General features: G+C 41.3%; 1 protein-coding gene across 1 annotated transcript in view; it reads left to right on the forward strand.

The window, feature by feature from the left end:
- Atg13 (Autophagy-related 13) overlaps window positions 1-24,471 on the forward strand; it is a 184,002-nt gene that overhangs the window by 87,169 nt on the left and 72,362 nt on the right. The window lies entirely within an intron of this gene.

Genomic DNA, 24,471 nt, shown 5'->3' on the forward strand with positions numbered 1-24,471 from the left:
GTAAACACTACTGTTAGCTTTTAATTTTAAGACCTATTTTCAGCTCATATGACAAACACTTTTCGTTTAAGTAGTAACTAGATTTTTATACAATCACCTTCCTACGTTAAAGATAGCATAACTAGTAAGTTTTATTTGTCCTTAAGTTTTTGCTCAATATTTTGGAGGCATATAAGACTTGCATATGTCAATCTCCTCCTTAATAAGCCAACGATAGAAATAAAATAAAACTACATATTCAATAAACAAAAAAAGTGACCAATTTTCTGGCAATTGCGATATCTTCTTGTTTAATCCCGACCTATCTGACTGAGCCACCGCGCGCTGTTATATGTAAGACTTTATTTAAACCTTGTGGTATAACCACGTATGGCTTCAAAAATTATCACATAAATTAAGTACATAATGTTTACAATATATATAGCACAGGAATTTTAACATGAGTAAATAGTAAAAGAAAATACTACACGCAGGAAAATACTTGAATATAATACTATGTATAATTACAAGAGTTATCAATAAAAGGTTCAATTATATCATTTAGTACATAACAAGTGAAGTATGCAAAATTGTATCTTAACGAAGTTTAACACATTTTTATATTCTAAGTAAAAGTAAATATGATTCAGAGGATGATTAAGTGTAATTTTACAGTGTTGTGTTTTTAGTACTTTAGAAAACGTTGTAGAAATAATAATGTAGAAGAGAGGTTTGATTCACCGAGATAACACTATAGCTTAGGAGACAATCTGTTTTCTCTATCCCAATTTTTCTTGAGTCATAAGGAATGTAAAAAGTGAGGTCTTGAAAATATTTACCTGAGATAGGTCAAAAGTAGTTTAGCACAGTTTATTTATGAGGAGCAAGGATTGAACAGCAAACGAGCATCTTACAGTCTCAGTTTTAAACGGTGGGATCAAGAGATAATGATAAGGTTGTCTTTGAGAGCGACGCAATTCAAAGTGATCAGAGGCTAGTGTATAAAGAGACAAAAGGTAATCGGGGGAACCATGCGATAGGGTTGAAAAGGCTTCAAATTCCCAACATATAGTCTCGGCGTCGGGGCACTGAGAGCCATCCCAGTTTTAAATAATGAGGTGTAACTCTAGATCGCCAGCTTATGTTGCCAATGGCATATCGGACGCAGGTATTTAAAATCCGATGTAGTCGAAGGTTGGAGTTCTCACTTATACTATGATAAGCTGCAGACATGTAATCGAACAACGGAAAGATTAGACTTTCGACCAATTGTTTTTTCAATGAGTATGAGAGTGCATGTTTGCAGTGTTTTAGGCTATAGAGCGATTGAAAGACACGGTTTAAGACAAATTGGGCGTGGTGTTCCCAATTTAACGTGGGGGTTAGCCAAAGTCCTAGATTTTTCACAGCTGATGCTTTTTGTATTTCAACTCCACTGACAATAACGGTGGGAACACCAGACGAAGCTAATTGGGCCAACATTTGTGTACTGCCAAGGACCATTACTTTAGTTTTCGGAATATTCGGTGTTAATCTGTTATCTACAGCCCAATCTATTAACGCACTAGAGTCCAAGTTAACATGTTCGATTTCCGACTTAATATCTTGCGGATAACATGAGTAATAAATCTGCGTATCATCGGCATAAATCATATGCTTGCAGTATTAAATAACTGACGGAAGATTATTTATGTAAATAAGGAAGAGTAGAGAGCCAAGTACACTCCCTTGTGGGACACCAGTTTTTGAAGGGAGCCAATCAGACAGTGTGTGGCCAATACCAATCACTGCATGCCTACGTCTAGATAAATAAGAAAAAAACCATTTTAAGGTAGAATCATCGCAGTTTACGTAGCGTAATTTTTCGAGCAACCGTGTATGAGAAATAGTATCAAAGGCTTTTCGAAAGTCAAAAAGCACTAGAATAGTTACCATGCTACCTACCGTCAAAAATCCGAATAAGTGAAGTTTGAGTGCTGTGACCCTTTCTGAAACCTGCCTGATACTGATCTAGAAAATTATCACTGTTGAGATGGGTATATAGTTGTCTATGTACTACGGTGCCATTTGGACGTCTATAAACTGTTGCAAAAAAAAGTTTTTGTGTCTTAAGTGAAATTTCTAGAATGATATACTCTAGAGTATTGTCGAATATTGGGTCAGAGGCATGTAAAATTTTAACAGGTAAATCATCGTGGACATATGTACAGACACTACCTCCCCCTTTCCCCTCCCTATCATTGCGGAAGGTGTTAAAACCTTGTAAGTAAATATTTGAGTCAGTATCCAGAGCTGTTCAAAAGGTTTCGGTAATAGTAAGAATGTCTAATTTAGAGTCGAAGGTATGCAATTCTATACTGTTAAAGTGTGTTTTGAGCCGGTTAGCGTTAATATGTCCAATTTTTAATACACCTGCTTCCCTGACTTTAGAATTGACCTTGAAATATGTTTGGCGTCATTCTTCCATATGATGGATTACAGGCAAGGAGGTAAAATCAGCTTCAATGTATATTGATATCAAGTCTGAGTTAATCGTTTTGCGCATGCAGACCTTGAGGTTACACATAACAGGAAAAGCACAACCAATGCGCATATGTGCTTTGATAGCAGCTCGCCATAAATGATAAATTTTTGGTGGCAAGAGAGGCCGCAGGTAGATATAAGCATCACCTCCCTCACCAAAAACATCGCTTGATTTTTTCTTAGCCAGTTTGCCCATTTTACTGGTAATCTTGTTACGCATATCGGCGGAACTCATACTTACAACAACACTACAGTGGAGATTTCTTGTCTGTGATTGACTTGAGGGAGATTCAGTTTTTTTTCCCGGTGACCAATTTCGAATGTCGGCAACGAATACAGCCGTGTATAGTCCATCTATTTCTACTGCAACCTTGTCTTGGAAATCTTTCAACTGAGTGTCTAGGGTGCCGAAACGAGTGGTAAGTGTGGTTAGTGTGGTAGATACTCTATCAATTTTTAAGTTGAGCTTAGTTAAATACTTCATAACATCTGATTATGTAGGTGCGTTATCTTTATCGGTCATTTTATCTTGTTCTGGAGAATCTGTACTCGGGGTGAAGTCTACTAAGCGTCTTTTTTTGGGTTGATTTAAAAAATCAATAGGGAAGGATTCGCGAGGGCGTTTAACTATTTTAGTGTGTGTACTATTGGCAGTTGAAAGAAAGAAGGACGAGTTAGTAGGAGCTGTAAGATTAGGTGCTATGTATCGTGAAATAGTTTCAATCGAGCAACATTTAACATAAAATGGCTTCAGACATACGGAGCAGAGCACCCGCTTATTATTACCAGCTGAGCTTTAAGAACAGACAAAACACGTATAACTGGCCTCTAACACAGTGCTGAGATATTTAAGTTCAGGCGAAATTTGTCGTCTTCCTGACTGTCTTCATAAGAGGTGGTGTAGTCCTAAAGGCGAATCAGCAGCAGACAGTAGTTTGGCAGAGGATCACAATCCCGCGAGTAAAAGCCGTACCCTCAGTAAAGAAAAGATCAGTTGAAGTCAAGTCTCCACCAGGGCTGGAGTGATAAGTGATTATTATTTGCAGGCGAACACAGATTCCTAGGCTCGACAGGAGAGCGACCGTGATTTATGCTCTCAGAAAGCTAGAGCCACGTGGAGCCCGAGTGCCTGCAACAATTTAGAAAACCTCCAAGAGGTTCAACAAAAAAATTTGAGAACTATGCGACGCACATGGAGAGACAATAAAATAGATGACGTAAACACGTCTGCTTGGTCTCACCTCTTGACGACTACTGTCTATATATGTATACGTATTCCATTAAAAATGTACTAAGACACCTACAATATGGTTACAGGTTCCTCGAGAACCAGTTTGGTAAGAATAGCTACAATAATATAATTATTAAATTCTCTCTCAGAGCTTATAGGGTTTGTATTAATATCCAGCTCATATGGTTTTTCAGACCAGTTATTCGATTCCAAACATAAACAGACCACATTTTTTTACGACGTTTTTAATTTTATGGTGCAACAAAAGATGTTTTGCATTAGCTATGTTTTGTCCTTCAACGTATTTACGGGATCCTTCACCTACATAATTAATTAAATTTAACAAACTTATAAAATACTTACACTCTATTCGCGCGTCTACAGTTTGAACTATATAGTAGAACTGGTTCAGCGTCCAACCATCAGGGTGTCGTTTAACACCGCGAATACTAGATAATGCCGTTAGTAGCTGTATTTAATACGACGCTTCTTATATTAACATTCGTTATTTTATCATCTGCTAGAAATAGCTTATTATTATTTGCCTCATGAATTATATCTATACATATTGTCGATTACACTACTTACGTATTCAGTGTATGTCGAACCTTTGACAATGACTTAACTGCCAAAACAGCTGTCAGCCTTACTGAGAGTAAGAAATGAATTGTGAAACAAAACAAAAGTTTTTGATTATTATTACTAAACCCAGTTATTCATAACATTTTAGATATAAATGTTTCATCAACGTCTAAGTGAGAACTTAGTTGATCTAATAAATAATTGTTTTTATAATTTTCTCATATTTTTTCAAAATATTTAAAAATTAAAAAAATAATTTTTTGTACTTTATATTTAGTTATTAACTTTTATTGCATTTTATTCTTTCACAAATTTTCCATTCGTGTTTATGGTAGTTTTTGACTAAAGGACGTTCTTCCAATATTATCAAATGAAAAGTTCATATATGTATTCCATTAATATCAGATAAAAAGGATATACACCCCCTGCGCGCTCCGCGCGCCAACCCCCATCAGCAGTTAATTGCTTAGTTAGAGGTGTTTGTGTTGCCACTCATTTATTCAGAGGTTAATCAACCTACTTTAATTTGATTTAATTTAACTTAGTATGATCTAGTAAAAAAGAGTCAGCGCACTAAGCGCGCAGGAGGGTAAAAAAAGTATAGTTGTATTATTTTATATCTGCTTAACTCACCTTAAGTAAGTTTTTTTTTATAGTTAAGTTCAAAAACATTGTATTTGATGCGCTAACCTTGTATTGGCTAAAATTTTAGAGCAATGCGCGAATGTGAAGAGCTGAACATATTGACTTATTTATTAGAATGATCATCATGCAATATCATAGGTAAGTATTGTTAATTTGCAGAATAATTTAAAAAAATTAAATTTTAAGATTCTGTACAAAAAAATCTTATCTTATTAAAATTAGAATTATGTATAAAATAATAACTTTTACATATTATACAGTTGTTTTTTGATTTGTATACATAAAAAGGAATAGGTTGGAGACAGACAGGTTTTTAAAGAACAGAAAAGTTACAATCATATGTATACAAATGCAAATAATATTTTATTTAACTACTATATCTATTAATGGTTTTTTTTTTTTCTTTAAATCGGGCATCGGGAAGTTCTTTTTCTTCGTGGTTTCATAGGGCTACAGGCGATGAGTACCACGGTTTTTATTACTTTTTTACTACTTGAGTTTCAATGAATATGTGTGATCATAACATGTTATACGATTACACGTATTCATTTAAAACTCAATGTAAGAAAGAAATAATACAAATAAAAAAAACGTCAACGCGCCTGAGATTTTGTACTTATCAATATTAATATGAAGTAATAACTACACTTGCTGTTTTTAAAACTTGTTGTTGATAGGTACAAAATCGATATGTTTGCCTCCTGGGCGATGTAGAAAAAAAAAAAAACTATACATAGCTAAGAGATCGTTTACCGTAAGTTGTAGGAGCTGCGGCTTGCGGTTACTAGCTACAGCTTACACTTGGTGTTTTTTGAACTTGTTGTTGATGTGTACAAAATCGATCTATTTGCCTCCTAAGTGGTGTGGAAAAACTAGATAACTATATATAGCTTAGAGATCGTTTACCGTAAGTTGTAGGAGCTGCGGCTTGCGATTGCTAGCTACAGCTTACATAACATATAGTGGGAGGCTGTGAAGGGGTGGCGGTGGGTGGGGGGCTTCGAGAAAACTAAGGGAGATTTTTAATGGATTAAAATTAAGATAAAATGAACGGAATTTTCCCTTATTTTACCATCCGTACTTTAAATTATATTTTATATTTTTCTCTGGTAAGCAAGAAAAAGAAAGCACCATAAAAGTTTTAACGCTGGTTCAAAGATCTCTCACTCGCATTATACATTAATTTTTGTAGACTTCAAGCTAGTTGAGACTGTTTTCTTTCAGCTCAGTAAGGAAAATGTACTAGTTAATGAACACTTCATAAAAATGAAGCGGTATCTCACTCAGCTTAAAAAAACTATTTTTATCCGCAATTAAATATATAAATTTGTTCTGATTTAATAAAACCTTTGTTCTAATAAAATAAAATGTATTTCCTTATAAGCCTTTGTAGTCATTGAGGAAAAACTATTAACCCGTAGAATTTGTACGAAATGGCTAATAAGTAGTTCTTCAGACTAACGTACCATTAACAGTTACTTATATCCAGTAATAAGAGATATCAACAACAGTTATACAATGAATTGATCAATGATAATAGTATTTTAAGCCAGACGTCTGAGTTTAAATGAAATTTGTTAACTGATATTCCAAACAAATTTTTTAATTTAAAAGTGATATGGAAGTTTGTAAAATGTACCCAAATCAACCTTTCTCTCTTGTTTCTTTAACATGCACTATACATGTACTGTATACAAAATGCGTGATGGTACTAATACCTTGATATGCTGATACTCAAAATGATTGTTCGTAAATATTAATAATAATTTATTAGCTATATATTGTCACGGACGTCGCTTGGTTCAGCCAGACCAGCGCCCGTATGTTAGCACACCAGTGTGCAACTGACGACACAATAGAGTAGTCTAAAAGTTAGCAGCTAAGTTTCCAGAGATTTAAAAAAATACTTCTTTTACCCAAGCCTTCAAGAGTTACTTACTAAGATTTCCAGATTTAGGAGCAAGTATCAATACATTATCTGGTGTAAATAATGTTTGTTTAACTCGAGGTTTGAAATCTCCACTTGCCTCTTTTAATACTAAAAATAAAAGTGAAAGCACATTACCCTCTGCTGATATGATAGGTTGAATAGTGTAGGTGTGGGTTAGTGAAAACTAATTGCGCTATACTTTGAATTTCGTTCAGTCCTTGATAATTAATTAATGATGAAATGAACTTACTAGTAAGTGAAGTTCAATCGTAATTATACAAAGAGCCTCGTTCGAAGAGATCACTTGTAGTAGTTACCCTTTTATCCGTTAGAGATCACAGCGATTATAGTTCTATATCTGAAAAGAAAACATATCGTGGGGAGGTGTATTCATTTTCCTGCGCTCCCCGCGCGTGCTCCTCATATCTTCAGAGTTAAAAATAAGAACTTTCTCTTTATTTATTGTTATATTTTATATAAATACTTTTTTTTTTTTTTTTTTGGATGAGTTGAATATGTCATGGATTAGAAGAGATCGTAATCTCTCGAACAAAGCTCTTCGTATCATTACCAGCTAACTTCACTTACAGGTAAATTCGTTTGATCATCAATTATACTTCATTCACCTCGTTCTCGAGATTACTCGTAGTTGTTTCATTACTTTTAAGGCAAATTCGCTCTTATCCGGCAAGACTGGTCTTTTATATAATTTTGCGAATACCTCTGATTCGGTGGACCAGCCTACGGTTCTCCTAATCGTATCTATGCTTACTCTGGCTCTCAGTGCCTTGTGTCTCGTGGAGTAACCTGACGAGGACGCGTGTCTCGTGGAGTGACCTGAAAGTATAGCGTTGTTTACTCCGCTTTTGTCTAAGACTAAATCCAAAGGTCTTGAAGCTGTTGATGCAATTTAAGATCTTCTTGGACCACCACGTTAGGTCTGGCACAATAAATTTGCGTATTGGCATCTTCTCACCAAAATCAAAGTTATTCCTGCACAAAGCTTACGTCTTTTGTCTTTCTCTAACGCTTTTCTGTGCACAAAGCCGTACTCGATAATTGGTACCGCCGCCACCAATTTCCCGAGTACTGTAGCGAAATCTTTGATAGAGCAAGGCTTTCTTAGTTAAAGTTTCTTTATTCGCTCAAATTGACTCACTCTTTTCTGTTGCGGAAGCTTAAGGGTATATTTTTGTAAATCAAATATAAAAACCACAAAGCCGCATCCAACACTCGGGGTTAACACGCTCTTTTTCCAGCTAATCAGAAACCTCAGAGAGATGAGAAGGTCGATCGTGCATTCGACGTTCTCTACTCAGCCCAAATAGCTCTCATGGATAATTCAAAAGTCATCTTAGTATAACACTGAAGACTATCCTCTGTCACGTAGAGTAGCTGCCACGGGTTTCAGGATCTTTGTAAATATAAATTGGGCCATGTTCAAGACAAAAGGCAGGCACGTAAACTAAAACAAATTCCCCTCCCAGATAAATCTCAAGAGTTTGCTGCTCTCTCTGTGCATGGGGACCGTATAAAAAGCGTCCTCTAGGTCCATTTTACACTTATATAAAACTCGAGAGACAAGGTTGGTGGCCGTTCTAATATCCTCTATTTTAAAATGGTGTATCATGAAAACTTTATTTATTATTTTTTTTTTTTAATTTTATACGGAGCGATAAGAACCGCTTGGCTTAAAGACTCATAAGTAGCTCAAAATAAAATGGTATTTTAATAATGGGCGGTGTTTTATGGCTCCCTTTAGCAAAAATTTTGAGGTTAAAAACTACCCCTACATGCACCCCTAATCACTATGTCTTTGTAATATCATAATCATTCAATCAGACAAACACACATTTTTTACAAAAAACTATAAACCCATGAATTTTTTGGGTCGCTGATAACGAATATGACTTCAGTATTTCGAAATTCAAAATCGCGGATCCAATATAGTGGTCGAAAACGTCAAAATGCATTAAAATTTAAGGAAATGTGGCCATAGGAGTTTTTTTTAGGTTGCTTAGCACGAATCTAGTAACAAAATGACGAAATTCAAAATGCTGGATCCAATATGGCTGCCGAAAAAGTCAAAATGGTTTGAAAATTTAAGATAATTTGGCCATCGGGGTTTATTAGATCCAATATGGCTGCCAAAAAAGTCAAAATGCTTTGAAAATTTAAGATAATTTGGCCATCGGGGTTTGTTAGGTCACTTAACACGAATCTGGTATCAAAATTACATAACTCAAAATGGTGGCCAGCACACTAATACTTCTCAAAAACTAACAAGTTCTCGGCTATAAAAGATTTTTAGGTTGCTAAACACGCATCTGACATTAGAATTGTATTATAATTATAAAATTCAAAATGGTGGATTCAATATGGCATCCACAAAAGTTGACACCTATTTAAAACTAACAGTATATTAGCCCTGGTGGTTTGCTAGGTTGCTGAACACGAATCTGAAATAATATTTACATTAAAAATGGTGGAAACTATATCTTGGTTAAAAAAAAGCGTTAAAATGAGAAATCTGTCGATAAAAGTTTTTGAGGTCACTGAACCCGAATCTGGAATTTTAATGTTCAACGAGAGAATACAGGATTTCATATGATTATTTATCAATATATTAATCAAAATTTACATAGAGTATATTACGTAATAAAACATTATAGACAGATTTCGGAAAAAATCACAGCAGTTATTGTTGCTCGATGCTCGTAAGCCTAAGACTAGATTAATACACTATTAAAGAATAATATTGTTTACCGGGAAAACATTTTCTACTATTGAATAAGGATAATTACTTACGTACCTATGTATTTGTATACTAACAAATACTGCTTGTTAGAATAAAATTATGGATTAGCTAAGCAACTCTACAAGTTTAGAATATAAGAGCATAGATGTGTAGCAGATTTGTGTCAAAAACTTGTAACACTTTCACTTAAATATTCTTATTGTATATACATATACATATGATTTGAAAATTCTGGTTTTAAGCAATAAGTTCTAATTATTTACAGCTACGTCATAATATACATTTCTTACAAAAATAGCTTCTACTCTTTGGCTTCAATAGATAGTATTATTTTTCTTTAACCAAATAACTGTCACATGTTTAGATTAATGTTGAAAGACTGATTTTTGATCATTCAATTTCCTCGTAGTCATTCTAAGTTTCTGCTAACTCGTCTTTTATCTCGTGGTAATTGGAATTCTCTCTACATACAAATAATATTGCCATATTAAGTGATGGATGTGATGGAGTGGAATAAATAACTTATTAGCTTAAAACGTTTTATTTTAGAAATTTTTTTGCAATTTCTGAATTTTTTACTAAGATAAATAAACTGGATTTTCACATGGATTCCAAAAACAAAACTATAAGTTAGTGTTGGCGTTAAAATAAAACAAACGTGACAGCGAGTAAGTACATGTAGTTCTTTAATTTGTGATGAATGACTTAAAGTAGTTTTGAAGTCATATTTTTGAAAAGATTTTGCAAACTTACGATAAAGCAGAGTTTATTTCTCTTATAGTAACAGTGTTGTTAGATTTTCGATCACTTTCAGATATGCATACATTTTATTTTGATCGCATGATAGTAGCTATATATCTAATTCGAATTGGAAAATTCTTCTTTATTTTTGAAATTTTACATATGGTTGGACTCAGATATTTTAAACTACATAAACATATACTATATATCATTAAGAAAACTTACGTTCCCACTAAAAATTTTTCTGCTTTCGTCAATATCTGGTTACCACACAGAGTCGAGTGTCTGTACTATAACTGATGACTCTGTTAAGATTCTCAAAAGCTACTTTTAGGCATAACTGTTCGACGAAAGTGCCTTATATTTTTTTCTACTTAGTAATCTCAGGTGAGATCTCAGGTGATTTCTCATTTCAGAATCTCACCCGAGAAATATTTTCGAATATAGTTATTTTTCCTGCATTTTTTAATATGTTTTAGCAAAAGTGTCGTATTTTAGACTTAAAAAATTTGTTGTCTAATTGTTGAAAAATTTATTGAATCAAAAAATTTGGAAAGTTTCTTAAGTCTGAAATCTACTTATCATGCTTGAAAAGGCCAAAAAATTCCGAAAAAACACTAATCTTAGAAAAAAATCTCAGGGGATATTTTTACATGATAAATCATCTGAAATCTCACCTGATAATACTAGGTAGGGTTGCCAGAAAAAAAAGTGTAACTATGCCTAAATCCTTTTGTTTTCCAAATTAAAAGAGCTTTATACATGATATAGAGAGGGGTGATCCAAATAATACCCATCGGGTGCAATAAACGTGAAATAAACTTTAATAAATTCATTAATCTCATAGCCAGTCCTCCATTTTCAAATTCATGACTGATAATCTAGATATATATTCGGTGACCACATAGACTCTTAGTGATAGATTTCTTTACATTTAATTCATGATACGGTATCTAACATTATCAATTATGTAATTGTTATGTTAAATTTGTGATCAGTGACAGAAGAAACCTTTGTCTTAACGTTTTTCACCGCTATGTTGGTTTGGTTGATTAAAATGTAGTAATTCTAATCCTAAATTTGTTGTAGGTAAACAAAAATCTGTAAGGCTAGATATTCTTACTTTTCGACAAGTTTTAACTGTTTCGGCTGCCATTTTGGATCCTCCATTTTGAATTTTGTAATTATGATGCAGTTCTGATGCCAAATTCGTGTTCAGCAACCTAAGAAGCCACCAGGGCTGATCTTCTGTTAGCTTTGAACAGGTGTCAACTTTTGTGGACGCCATATTGAATTCACCATTTCGAATTTTATAATTATAATACAATTCTAATGCCAGATGCATGTTCAGCGACCTAAAAAACTTTTATAGCCGAGAACTTGTTCGTTTCTAACAAGTATCAGTTTGCTGGCTGCCATTTTAAGTTATGTAATTTTCATACCAGATTCGTGTTAAGCGACCTAAAAAACCCTTATGGCCAAATTTTCTTGAATTTTACAAGCATTTTGGCTTTTTCGGCCACCATATTGGATTCAGCATTATCAATTCCGTCATTTTGATACCAGATTAGTGCTAAGCAACCTAAAAAACTTTTATGACCACATTTTCTTAAATTTTAATGCATTTTGACTTTTCGGCTGCCATATTGGATTCGCCATTTTAAATTTCGAAATTCTGACGTCATATTCGTTACCAGCGACCTCAAAAATCTATGGGCTTATATTTTTTTGTAAAAAATGTGTGTTTGTCTGGCTTAATGATTATGATATTACAAAGATATGTATATGTATACATAGTAATTAGGGGTGTGCGTAGGGGTAGTTTTTAACCTCTCAATTTTTTTTCCATTTCGGACTACTTTCCCTATATTCTGGGGTGTTTGATCTATAAGCTCTAAAAAAAATCATCTTGATCAGCCTATCACAGCGGCCGCTATTTTATTTTGACATGATAATTGGCATTTTTGCCTACTGTGCAATATTGCGGCGTATCGAAAAAGACGATTTTAACATGATCTGTCAATTAAAAAAAAACAGTAACTATTTTATTCGCAATCAGTGGTCTGAATCACATATAATGTAATAAACTCCTAACTATCGCTCAATTTTCTAATTTAGAAGTTTTTTAGTTGGTATTCATATGTAGTAAGAACAAAGAATAGATTGGCGTGCTGCGTAGCACAAACGATAAGGTCCCCGACCACCAATTCTAAGAATGTGGGCTTAATTCTTGGAGTCAGCAAAATATTCTATACACATTTATAGTGTATAATACATATACACATACATTATATAATACACACACGCACTCACATATATATAAAAAAACATGTATATGTGTAAGTAATCATGCTATACATTATGTAAATATAGCATGTACATTACATACGTGTAATGTGTGTGTGTGTGTGTATGTACATAAGTTATGTATATGTTATATTTACATAGTGTACAGTATGTTTACTTAAGTATGTCCACGTATACTGCTACATACCAGTATCGACGGATAATACACGTGCTTTCCAAAAAAAGCTATCTGTACACTATAATATACTCAGGTATAGGTATTGTATTGTTACGGGGTGCACAATGCGGATTAGCGAGGCGGAGTCTCTCCACTTCGACCGGGCCTGTCTTGCCCGGATACCCAACGGTGACACTCCCTGTAAAATATTTTGCGGGTCTCGTTCGCCGAGACACCGCTGCGAAATCAGGTATCGCGGCTACCTTAAACGTCGCCGCCTTTCGCGACGACTTCAACACGACACGAAGGGGGATCGGGCACGCACAGAAAGGAAGCACTCACGATCAAGTTTAAAATAATAAGTGTATATTCAGGGAATATGAAATAAATACAAAAAAGTATTCGCGGGTGTGTAGTGTATGTGTGTGTGTGTGAGATCTCGCTCGTCGAGCGCGATTGCTCGACGAGCTCGTGGCGCAAAAACGCAGACCGGGCAGACTTACGCGGGCTAATCGAGGGCCGCTGCCCTTTACAATAAAACGGTCACCTAAGGACCGGTACTCACGGTCGCAGGTAGTGACGACTCTCTCAGTCTCGAAGGAGCTGTCGTGCCAACGCTGGGGCCAGTAGGCGTCCCTACTGGTAGTGTCTGGAGGTCAAGGTCACTGACGCTAGCCTCGCGTTAACCCTCTGGCTAGGGGAACCTTCCGCCTCTCGTGGAACTCGGGGTCGCCTGCTTTCTCAGCAGCCTCCAGCACACACCTGGTATTCTCTGGACGTCGCACCCAAAGACTACAAAGAAAACACTTCTCGCGTGCCAAAAATTTATCGCGCAATAAGAAAACAAAATGGATCACGAGAGTCGTACTCAAAAATTATACGCTTCTCGCGCGCTCGCTTGCCAAGCTAATCTGTCTCTCCTTGCTTCCTTTCCTGGCTTTACTCTCTTTTCCCTTACCCCTACTTTCTTATTTCGCTTTCCCACTTAGGTCCCTTGAACTCTTTTTCCCCCTTTCTCTACCTGCCCTAGCCTACTAACGTGGCCTAACGGTGGGGCACCGTTACACCCCCCGCTAGACGTTGGATACCGGGGTCTCCAACTCTCCTACCTAGGCGCCATTCAGGAAGGCTACAAGGACGATGTCTGTGGGCGAGGAGAAAGAAAACACGGAGGGTAGAAGAAAGTGGGGTACAATTTATCAAAGAAAAGAAAAAAAAAAAAAAAATGTTGATGTGCCATGGATTGGCTGGTCCTGGACTAAAGTCACTCCTGGACCCAGTCTCCGTTTACGCGCTTGAAGCGGTAGTGCTCCAAGCGCCTTGGGCACTTCTTGGAGCGTTTGACGCCTTTCAACCCGCACATATAGCAGCGGACGGGTCTGAGGAAATTACCCGTCGCTTGCGCCTCTACTGTGTGGGCCCTGGTCAGGAGGCGTTCAGCCTCCTGGCGGAGTTGCCGAGCCTCGGCTTCCGCCTTCCTCCTCTCTTCAAGGCGTCGGGCCTCCTCGACCTCGAGCGACGACGCTCTTCCTCTGCGAGGAGTTGGCGCGCCTCGACCCAGGTGTTATTGAAGGCCGCAAAACATTTGCGGCCGATCAGGGCCGTCCTCTCGGCCTTGACGGTCTTGGTCGTGGAGCCGTGCTCCCGAACATAGGCCTCGACCTCCGTGAAGGCGGCGAGCGCCTTCTCCCGGCTCGCCACGACACATTCCCGGGCCTCGTTGAGCCGCTCCAGGATGCCTTCCCAGGCGTCGTCTGGATCGGCCGTGGCCTCGATGGCCAAGAGCTGTGGCGCCTCCGTGGCCTCTGGTGTTGGTTGGACCGCCGACGATGGGTCGGCCTCGTCCTCGCCTCGGGGCTCAATGGCCAGTCGCGGAGTTGTTCCCACTTGGGATCTGAGGCCTCGTTGAAAGGCCTCGACCAGCTCGGTCCTCTCCTGCTCATCAGTGGCGTGCCTGAGGCGTCTGATAAGACCGCCCAGGCTAAGGTGTGTTGCCTCCATCTCTGTAACAATGCTGCCCCCAGAAAATAAAAGAAACAAAAAGTGGGGAAAAAGAAGAAAATACAATTAGTTGGGATGGAGGCGCTTACAAAATTAAATTTTTTTCTATTCTACGGGGCCGCAGCCATCGCATATCGCTCGGCGATTGACTCGTCGTTGGGTCGCATGTTCGAGCGTCGTCGCGTGGTCTGCCTTCAATCGCAGGCGTCTTAGCTGCGGCGGATGGCTTCGACGCCACGGTCGTTTTTCGCGGGCGGCCTCGCTTTGGCCTGGCTGATCCGGCAGCCTCGCTTACATCGGGTGGATTCGCTGAAGGCGGGTCGCGCTTTGCCTGTTCGCCGCTTTCCAACGGTGGTTGAGGAACGCTAGCCACTTCTTCTTCGGACCCCGAATCTTCAGGAGGATCTTCTCCCGCCGTCGCTGAGGGTCTGCTCACGTAGGGCTTCAGCTGCCTCACGTGAATGGGGCCTGATTGCGTGCCTTCCTCGGATTCCAACATGTACGTGTTGGAACCCAATGCCCTCCGAACGGTAAAGGGGCCGGCGTACCTTGGGGCCAATTTCGCTGCCACGCCTTGCGTTGCCGAGGACAAGACGTGGTTCTCTTGCCATACCTGGTCACCAGGACCGTAGACCACGTCGCGATGCTTGGCATTGTAATGCCGAGTGGCATTGGCCTGTGCCTTATCGTTTCGCTGATTTGCTTCTACGTGCAGCATCGGCAGACGCTCCATACGCTGCTTCCAGCTCTCTATTGCCTCATCCTCTAAGCGTTGCTGGGCCGTCAAATCGACCTGTCGGTGCATCGTACCTGGGGCGTACGGTTCTCTACCGCTGTTAAGCATCGCAAGGGAGAAGCCTGTGGAAGCGTGCCTCTCTGTGTTGTAAGCAAACACATGTTCGGGCAGCTTCTCGTCCCATGACCTATGATTGGCTTCGACAAAAGCTTGAATCATGGTCTTGATGGTACGGTTCAAACGTTCAACCGGGTTCGCCTGCGGGTGATACGGCGGCGTAAGCATGTGCCGTATGCCCAGGCTCTCCAAAAACCCATCGACGTCTTTGTTCCGGAACTCGATGCCATTATCCGTCAACAACGCTTCCGGGGTACCATGTCGACAGATGACGCGCTCTCTCAGTGCGCTCACAACAGCCTTCCCATGGGCTCGCCGTAGCGGTACGACTTCGGCCCACCTCGTTAATGGATCCTCGATCACGAGGATGTATTCGTTGCCGTGCGTTGTCTTTGGTAGGGGGCCCATCATGTCAGCGGCCACTACTTGCCATGGAGCGGTGATGATCCTACGCCCCATAAGTCCTGGGGGTAGCCGCTGATCTACCTTGGTTTGTTGGCAAACCAAGCAGCTCCGCACGTAACGGGCAACATCCTGGTAGTATCCCGGCCAGTAGTACAACCGGGAGACACGCGCGAACGTCTTCTCGCGGCCAAGATGGCTGGCAGATGGTGTATCATGACACTCCTGAAGCACTTGGTCGTGCTGGCTTTTAGGTACCACCAGCTTCCAGGCTTCCAGGTCACCGAGAGTTTCATCAACCGTGGAATCGGGGCGATATGCATACAGGTATCCCCCGACGATTTTCCATCGCGGCTGACCCCGTGGGTCGTCCCGTACCTTCTGTACCATCTCCTGGTACCAAGGATCTCCAGCCGGGGGTTCCCACATGAGCGCTGCCACAGTGCCACTCTCATCATCCTCATACAGTCGTGACAGGGCATCGGGTACGCAATTTTGCGTCCCTTTCCGGTGTTCAACCTCGAAGCCATGGCTTTGAAGTTCCATGGCCCATCTTGACAGTCGTCCAGTCGGGTTGTTAATACTAACCAACCACCGGAGACTGCTGTGATCGGTCACAACCTTAAAGCGTGTCCCTTCGATATAAGGGCGGAACTTTCGCGTCGCCCATAAGACCGCGAGGCATTCTCGCTCTGTCACACTATAATTGCGCTCAGCCGGAGTCATCGAACGGCTTGCAAACTCCAATACTCTTTCCTGCCCGTTAACTATCTGGGATAATACGGCACCTAGTCCGGAGTCGCTGGCGTCCGTTTGCACCACGTACGGACTCTTGGGATCGGGTCGTTGTAACACTACCGAGGACGTCAGCAAAGCCTTTGTCTGTTCGAAGGATCGTTGCTGTTCATCTTTCCAGTCGAACGGCTGATCCTTACGCAACAGCCTGTTGATCGGTTCTACTACCGTCGAATAGTTTGGCAGGAACTTCCGGTACCATGAAACCATGCCTAGGAACCGCCTAAGTTGTTTCAGATTCTTCGGAGCCGGAAACGCCGTAATTGGTTCCAATTTAGCCGGATCCGGTCGTAAACCATCTCGGTTTACGAGGACGCCAAGGTATCTCACCTCGGGTTGACAGAACTCACTCTTTCCTCGGTTGAGGGTGAGTCCGGCTTCGCGCACGCGTTTCAGCACATGCTTAAGCCACTTGAGATGCTCCTCGAATGTCTCTGCGACAATTATTATGTCATCGAGGTAGGCATAGGCATAGGGCTCAAGCTCCGGCCCAATGACGCTGTCGATTAGCCGCTGAAACGTCGCCGGCGCATTACTCAGGCCAAACGGTAGCCGTCGGAACTGAAAGAGCCCCTTGCCTGGTACGGTGAATGCTGTCACCGGCTTAGCCGCCTCGGCCAGCGGTATCTGGTGGTACGCGCTGCTGAGATCAAGGGTCGAAATAAAACGTGCTTTCCTCAGCTTGCGCAGGATGGTATCCATATGTGGCAGTGGATACGCGTCGGGTGCTGTTACCGCGTTTACCTTTCGGTGATCGACGCAAAACCGATACTTGCCATCCTTCTTGCGTATCATGACCACAGGGCTTGCCCATCCACTATTGGATGGCTCAATCACGCCACTTTCGAGCATCTCGCTCACGTGGGCATGGATTACCTCCTGGATCTTATCCGATACCGGGTAGCACTTCTGCTTGATGGGTCGCGAGCTCGTGACCTCAATCTCGTGCTCGACCCACGTAGTGCAACCTAAAGAAGCTTCACACTCCACGTAGCGGTCCAGGAGGGTCTGTAATTCCTCTTGTTGGGTGGACGAGATTTCGTCCCGCCCGACGGCAGCGAGCCGGACCTCACTGGTCGTCGTCACGCCCACCACCTCTAAAGGAACCTTGGTACCTGATCCTTTCAACACCAGGACTCTATCAACAGGATCATGGACGGTCCCAAAAGTGTTGATAAAGTTAGCCCCGACGTAGCAGTCAGCGTCTAACTCAGGCAACACTATGACGTCTACGTCCCGTTTCACCCCTCCCAACTCGAAGGGTAGGGTGACGAAGCCTAAGGTGCGTGATGGTCGCCCGTCGGCCATAGCCGCGCTTCCTAGCGTGGGGCGTAGTTGCCGACGACAGAAATTGGCTATCTGGAGCCCGGCTGCTCGCATGACCGTGTGCGTAGCGCCAGGGTCGTATAGCGCTCGCAGCTTGTACCCGGCTACTTCCAGCTGTAGCCACCATCGGCGCGCATCCTCCGATGTAACCGCGGCCTGTGAGGGTTCGGGAGAGGGAGGCGGCGTAATACCCTCGCTTACGACTGCCTCCTCTCGTTTCCCTGCCTCTTATTAGGGCAGTCCCGCGCATAGTGGCCTAGGTGATTACACCCGTAGCAACGTGGCTGTGACTCCTGCGAGGGAGACCTGTCTCTCTGGGTGCCAGACTTTTTCGTGCCTGACCCCTCGTTCGGGTTTCGCCTCGGTGAGCGTGAGCCCGAATCTCGGCGTCTATTCGCCTTGGGCGAAAGAGGCGTGGGTGATCGTCGCCCCTGTTGACGGGGTCCGTTTGAAGCGCGAGAACTCTGCTTTGGCTCATTAGCATATTTAACCAGGCCTGTTCGACACTTCTCGACGTAGAGAAGGTCAAGCAGCAGCTTCAGCATGTTTTCGTCCAATTCCGGTTTTCTGACCTTTTTCTTGGTCAGCTCATCGACTATTTCTGCCGAGTATTCATCCATCACGTCGAACCCCGCAATTTTTGGAGGATTAGCCAGCTTCTTTGGCAGCTCCTCAATTGCCTTTCGAAGGGCAGCTTGCTCGTTCCGGATAGCCGCTATTTCCTGTATGCTAGCGCTCAAAGGTTAGGCTTCGCTTATACCCGCAACCCTGGGCTGTTTCTTGGCCTCAGTAGCCTTAGCCTTGGGCTTGTATGCCGGTTCTGGCAAGTAGAAATGTTCCTGTGGGGGTGGCTCACAGAACGCACTCCTGAGTTCCAAGAGGCGTTCAGCCTCAGTGGCCCTTCGCAGCAGATCTGCCATGCTGTGAACCTCGTCTCGTCGGACTCGATCCTGTAACTCAGGACGCATATTCCTGTGGAATAGGTCAAACTGACGTTCTATCGGCCATGGAGGTTGAATTCGCCGCACGATATTCTTAATCTGCGTTAAGAAATTTCGTATGGGCTCACCAGCGTACTGGGTACGCATTTGCACATCCGAAATCAGGCGGCGTTGCACTTCTTCGCCTGAGCCATACCACTCCTGTCCTGCGGCTACAAAATCAGCCCAGCTGATCCACTGGTCGCATTCGTTGCGAAACCACGTCGCTGCGATGCCAGTCATAAGCTCTGGCAGAGCTTGGAAAAGCTCTGCTTCCGTAAGCCCCGAAGTTGTGCGGCATTCCGTAATGCGCGTGAGGAAGGAGTCAAAGTTGTCATGACTTTCCACCGTGAACTTTACGTTCCATCGACGGACAATTTGTCCTAAGTCACGGCATCCGGGGTCGGCGTATGACCTATCTAACCCCGACTGTCTTTCCGCCGAGGGCGGGAGACTCCCCCCCGACCAGGCTGAACGTGTGGGGTCAACCGGTGCAGCCGTATGTGGGGGTAGGTATGGGTACGTCGGGCGTGTTGACGAGCTCACCGTATATGTGTGGGGCCACGTCGTAAACGCTTGTGGCTGCGTTGTACAAGCAGGTGGTGCTGTTGAGTACCCACTCCTTTGCGGATAGCTTACCGAAGACGTATATGCGCTAGTTGCTGCGGATGATGGGCATATCGCTTGTATCCAGCTGACTGTATTTGCTGGTCATACATGTCCTATTGTCGTGGGTGGCGGTGGCGCTATGATGTGTGCCGACGCCGACGCTAAGTCAACGTTGTAACGGCCGTTTCCGAATGGTGTGGCCTGTGAACCTGCGAGATTTGCAAACGCTTGTTCACCAAATATAGTTTCGCGCCTTTTCGCCGGCGCGTTTTCGTTTGGGGATGTCACATTTCTCCTTTGTGGCTGATTCTGGTTCGATGTGATAGCCGAACTTGTTCGCGTTAAGTTCGCGATCTTTTCATTGGCTTTTAATAGTCTATCTTGCAGCCATCTATTCTCCCTTTCGAGAGCTTGCTCTGACTGAGTTGCTCTACTTTCGTCCGAGTCCCTGACAAGCGAGGACGTATTGATGAGGAGCTCATCTTTATTTGTCCCCAATGTCTGAATATCCAGAATTTCGACCTGCGTGGCTGTCATTGCCGCCGTCGTTGTGATTTTTAGGAGGTTATTCACCTCCTTACTGTCCCGCACTATTTTTAGCGGGTGCACGGCTTCGACGTCAATTTCGTCATCGTTTGCTTTTGCAAACTCCTCGCAGGCCTGTGTGACCATGAGGTGACGCGCTCTTACACGTCGCTGAATGGCTGCGTCGACGTCTTCCGCCGGTTCAAAATTCTCGGGGACGTATCTCCCCGTCAGCCACTGGTAAAGGCGGTGTGATCTGGCTGCTTTACTGCCAGTCGTTAGCAGCTCGAGATTTTCTAGAAAATCGATTTCTAGGTCTTCTTTTATTAACGACCTGCAGAAATCGCTTAATTTATCTTCTTGATCCTGCGGTAGCGGTGCCATGGTCTTAAGGTCGCACTATACAAAAAAAAACTACTGGCAGTAAGTGCACTGTGCCGCAGCGCAGAGATTAGCTTGGGAGGAGAGAGTTGACGGTTAGGGAGAATTCGCGCCAAGGCGTTAGCTGGACGCAATTTTTCTGCCTAAAATGCCTTGAGGCTTTAAATTAAAATTTTAATTCATTGTAGCTTATATTTAAAGCTATCAGCTGTAGAAAGTCAATTCCCTCAACTCTCTCTTTTCCGTGTGTATATGTGTGTGGTACAGTTGTAAATACAGTTATGTATAGTGTACCTGCACACTTACACTACTGCTTCGCACACTACAAGCTGCGAGAAGCCAACGGCCGTGTATATATGTATACCGGTGTATACTATGCCGTATATGCGCTGTGTGTCAGCGTACGCTGCCTGTGAAAATCCGATTTCACAGGCAAGGCTCGTTAGCTATTGAAAATAATATTTCGTCTTGAAATATTATTTTCTTTCTTGCTCGCACTTGTGGACAAAAATTTTGAGTGCTGGAAGTCAGCAACGACTCAAAATTGTCACGTAAACAAAGCCGCAACTTTGTTTACACGCGCGACCTATACGAGTCTGCCGGTGTCTCTCGTGTGCGTTATAAGCGTTCTCCGCGTTATACCCGCGATCTGTTTTGTTTTTGTTTTTGCTGTAGCTACTGCTACAGCTCCTACTTTACTATTATTATAGGAATAATAATAGTGAAGGTCGTCTACCTTGTAGACGACGTCGCGCGATACCTATCCGTGGGTTTTGTGTGTCGGGCGCCAATGTTACGGGGTGCACAATGCGGATTAGCGAGGCGGAGTCTCTCCACTTCGACCGGGCCTGTCTTGCCCGGATACCCAACGGTGACACTCCCTGTAAAATATTTTGCGGGTCTCGTTCGCCGAGACACCGCTGCGGAATCAGGTATCGCGGCTACCTTGAACGTCGCCGCCTCTCGCGACGACCTCAACACGACACGAAGGGGGATCGGGCACGCACAGAAAGGGAGCACTCACGATCAAGTTTAAAATAATAAGTGTATATTCAGGGAATATGAAATAAATACAAAAAAGCATTCGCGGGTGTGTAGTGTATGTGTGTGTGTGTGAGATCTCGCTCGTCGAGAGCGATTGCTCGACGAGCTCGCGGCGCGAAAACGCAGACCGGGCAGACTTACGCGGGCTAATCGAGGGCCGCTGCCCTTTACAATAAAACGGTCGCCTAAGGACCGGTACTCACGGTCGCAGGTAGTGACGACTCTCTCAGTCTCGAAGGAGCTGTCGTGCCAACGCTGGGGCCAGTAGGCGTCCCTACTGGTAGTGTCTGGAGGTCGAGGTCACTGACGCTAGCCTCGCGTTAACCCTCTGGCTGGGGGAACCTTCCGCCTCTCGTGGAACTCGGGGTCGCCTGCTTTCTCAGCAGCCTCCAGCACACACCTGGTATTCTCTGGACGTCGCACCCAAAGACACCAAAGAAAACACTTCTCGCGTGCCAAAAATTTATCGCGCAAAAAGAAAACAAAATCGATCACGAGAGTCGTACTCAAAAATTATACGCTTCTCGCGCGCTCGCTTGCCCAAGCTAATCTGTCTCTCCTTGCTTCCTTTCCTGGCTTTACTCTCTTTTCCCTTACCCCTACTTTCTTATTTCGCTTTCCCACTTAGGTCCCTTGAACTCTTTTTCCCCCTTTCTCTACCTGCCCTAGCCTACTAACGTGGCCTAACGGTGGGGCACCGTATATACGTATATATAGATCTAAAAGTTACACTGCGTCTGAGGATATATATATATATATATCTTCCTATATTATATAGTCGTAAGAGTAAGAGCAAGGTTTTGCTCCTCCCCGCTCCCCCCTCTACCTCCCTTCCGCTCCCCCCTCAGCTCCCCCTCAAATAAGGTAGTTATTCTTTCATTTTCTTGCATTTTTTGAGTAATCCTACTTCTTAGCTAGCTCACCCCGCTCCCCCCCCACCCTCCAGCTCCTCTCTCGACTTTTCCCCTAGCTCCCCTGTATATAATGTAAATATATTCGTAAAGCCTTATATATTAACTGTTACAAGTGGTCTAATTTTCACACATAATTTTATTTGACCATAACAAAAAATTTTTTTACAATCATCTTACGTACGATGTTTATTTTAATGACATACTCTAAAATGTATTTTTAGGTGCTCTGCTCTTACATAACCTTTTCTACAATTTTGACAAATATTTTTTTGAACGTTTTTTTCATGTCTTTTCAAATGTCTCTGTTAGTGATAATTTCTTTGGAAACTTTCTTCACATTTAATACACTTGAAATTTTTTTTAATGTTTTGGCATTCCTTTGTGTGACGCAAATAGTTTTTCTTGTCTAATATTATAATGCTACACAGATCACATACAAAAAATTTTTTTTTGTGAATTTTTTCGTGCGATGATAGACACTCTTGATTTGAAAATTTCAAGTTACATTTGTCACACTGATAAAATTTTGCATCCATGATGGTGTATCTGAAAACATATTACAAAAAACGGATTGTTTATGATTACATAAATCTGGGTACTAGACGGTACTGAAATTTGCTTTTTTGATGAAAGATAAAATTTGCAAGAAAGTATGAAAATAGTAATGAACTGTAAAATAGTTTTTTTGTTACTCTAAAATTTCATTCCAAACAATATTTTTAGTTTTAAACAAGTGGTCATTCCCTTTGGGAGCAGAATAGAAGCAATACCTGTCCAAGCCATTGTAAGAATTTTTTTTCAATTGATATGAAATAATAAATTAAAGTTTTGTATAGAAAAGTTTTTCCAGATCCACCAGGACCATTGATGAAAAGATTTTTTTTTCAAATTTTATTATTTCTTGAAAAATTTGACGTTGATCATGACTGAGTTGTAAAAACATTCCATGGAATTTATGTTCACAAAATATTCTTTAATTATTGTCAGTATCAATATATTTTTTTGTCGTTTCTGTTGGTTCTGGTAAACTGAAATCTTTACAAGACATATTTTCAGAATTGAAAATTTAGTTTGAATGTAAAAGAGCTTCATCTTGATTATCTTTACAATTTTTAATGAAAATTTTTTTATATTTGTACCAAATAATATTACTAAAAAAATTTTCAGACATACTAAACCATGCGAAAAATTTTCGTAGTTGAAAAGGCTAACGTTACATGCTTCTTCAAAAATTATATCGTCTTGAAAATCGTGTTTTACTAATCCCGTAGAAATAGCTGTTATTAGTCAGGGAAAATAGAAAGTGATTGTTAAAAAATCATGTAATTAATTATGATCAAAATACATTTGTTACATATATAAATTTTAAGTTACAATTAATATAATTCGGGTTTTTTTCTATCCTTCGTAAATCTAATTTGCAATTACGGGGGTTGGTGTGCAGAGCGCGTAGGAGGCATATATAGTTATTAGAGCTTAGAAATATCTATTGACACATACAGGATAGACAGCTCATTTAAAAAAGGGAGACACTAGAAAAAATAATAAAGCTAACCAACAAAAAGTCATGGGCACATCTCTCTGTCTATATAAACTTTACCACTTTGATTTGAAATGAGCGGCTTGTTCTTCATATTTCCTTAAAGCAGACTAGTAATTATTCCCCAGCGTAGAAAATTTATTCCTGAGTATTTTCGAAAAATGCTATAGTCTTCCGAATTCTGTAAAATATACTTTAACATCTTATTTTCATACTAACTATTAATTTTATTATTTTTTAAGGCTCTA

The sequence above is a fragment of the Copidosoma floridanum genome, unplaced genomic scaffold (assembly GCF_036245765.1).
Source record: "Copidosoma floridanum isolate Cflo_tuat_1 unplaced genomic scaffold, Cflo_Japanese_pri ptg000022l, whole genome shotgun sequence".
NCBI classification, from domain to species: domain Eukaryota; kingdom Metazoa; phylum Arthropoda; class Insecta; order Hymenoptera; family Encyrtidae; genus Copidosoma; species Copidosoma floridanum.